Here is a 1,731-nt window from a genome sequence, read left to right on the forward strand (position 1 = left end):
GTAGAAAAAAATTTCCCATACCGTGGCAACCCAGCGGAGCTTGGTTGAGGTCTCTAACTAGCCAAAATCTCCTATTTACTAAGTTTTTTTTTCAAGTTTTATTGTTCTATTTTTCTATACCTTCCTTAGGCAGTTTCCATAGTTAGACTTTGAATTTTGTTTGAAATTTTTTGTGCTATCTTTTCATGATTTTAGGGTGTTCCTCACAAAATTTCAAATCATTTTGATATTGTTTGAGTATAGTTGTAGTTTTACCCCCTTGTTAGGTGCTTATTGAGAAACACATTATTTGTTGCATATAGTGCATGACTAGGGGCAATCCAGGTGATTTACAACCCTTTGATCCTGAAATAGATAGAAACTTTCATAGATTAGTTAGGCATAGTGTGCATCCTGGTTATTCTATGCATTGTGAGCATTCTCTTGAGGGTGATTCTGAATATTCTGATTTTGAGCATTCCACTACTAATTTTTATACTGAGAATATGGCTCAACCTCCACCTCGTGAGAGGACTCTTAGGGAGATGGTTGCACCTGATTTCACTTATGAAAGCTTGTGCATTCAATATCCTGATGAGGGTGTTCCATATGTTCTCAAGACTGGACTAATACATTTGCTGCCCAAGTTTCATGGTCTTGCAGGTGAAGATCCTTATAAGCATCTTAAGGAGTTCCATATTGTTTGTTCCACCATGAAACCCCCTAATGTCCAAGAAGGTCATATCTTTCTAAAGGCTTTTCCTCATTCTTTGGAGGGAGTGGCAAAAGATTGGCTACACTACCTTGCTCCCAAGTCCATTTTCAGCAGGGATGACCTTAAGAGGGTGTTCTTGGAGAAATTCTTTCTTGCATCTAGGACCACTACCATCAGAAAAGACATTTCAGGCATTAGGCAACTTAGTGGAGAAAGCTTATATGAATACTGGGTGAGATTCAAGAAACTATGTGCCAGTTGTCCTCACTACCAGATTTCTGAGCAGCTTCTCCTCCAATATTTTTATGAAGGACTCAGTAACATGGAGAGAAGTATGATAGATGTTGCCAATGGTGGAGCCCTTGGAGACATGACCCCTGCTGAAGCCAGAAATTTAATTGAGAAGATGGCTTCCAACTCCCAATAATTCAATGCAAGAAATGATGCTATTGTCCTTAGAGGAGTCAATGAGGTGGCCACAGATTCATCTTCATCTACTGAAAATAAAAAGCTTGAAGGAAAACTTAATGCCTTGGTCAACCTAGTAACCCAGCTTGCCATGAATCAGAAATCTACACCTGTTGCAAGAGTCTGTGGTCTATGTTCTTCTGCAGATCACCATTCAGATCTTTGTCCTTCTTTGCAGCAATCTGGAGTCAATGAGCAACCTGAAGCTTATGCTGCAAACATTTATAATAGACCTCCACAACAGCAAAACCAACAACAACAAAATAATTATGACCTTTCAAGCAATAGATACAATCCAGGTTGGAGGAATCATCCAAATCTAAGATGGGCGAGCCCTCCACAACAACAACAGTTTATCCCTCCTTTTCAGAATGACGCTGGTCCAAGCAAGCCATATGTTCCTCCTCCAATGCAGCAACAACAACAACAACAACAACAGCCCCAGAAACAGCAAACATTTGAGGCTCCTCCGCAACCTTCCCTTGAAGAACTTGTGAGGCAAATGACTATTCAAAACATGCAGTTTCAACAAGAGACTAGAGCCTCCATTCAGATCTTAACTAATCAAA

The 1,731-nt window shown here is 39.9% G+C and overlaps 1 non-coding gene across 1 annotated transcript; it reads right to left on the reverse strand.

The window, feature by feature from the left end:
- Nucleotides 1-863: 863 nt before the first annotated feature.
- LOC113001355 (small nucleolar RNA R71) lies at nucleotides 864-970 on the reverse strand. The gene has a single exon (XR_003266672.2). It is a non-coding gene; the product is annotated as a small nucleolar RNA R71 (small nucleolar RNA).
- Between the last annotated feature and the right edge of the window lie 761 nt (nucleotides 971-1,731).

This window comes from Glycine max, chromosome 3 (assembly GCF_000004515.6).
Source record: "Glycine max cultivar Williams 82 chromosome 3, Glycine_max_v4.0, whole genome shotgun sequence".
NCBI lineage: Eukaryota > Viridiplantae > Streptophyta > Magnoliopsida > Fabales > Fabaceae > Glycine > Glycine max.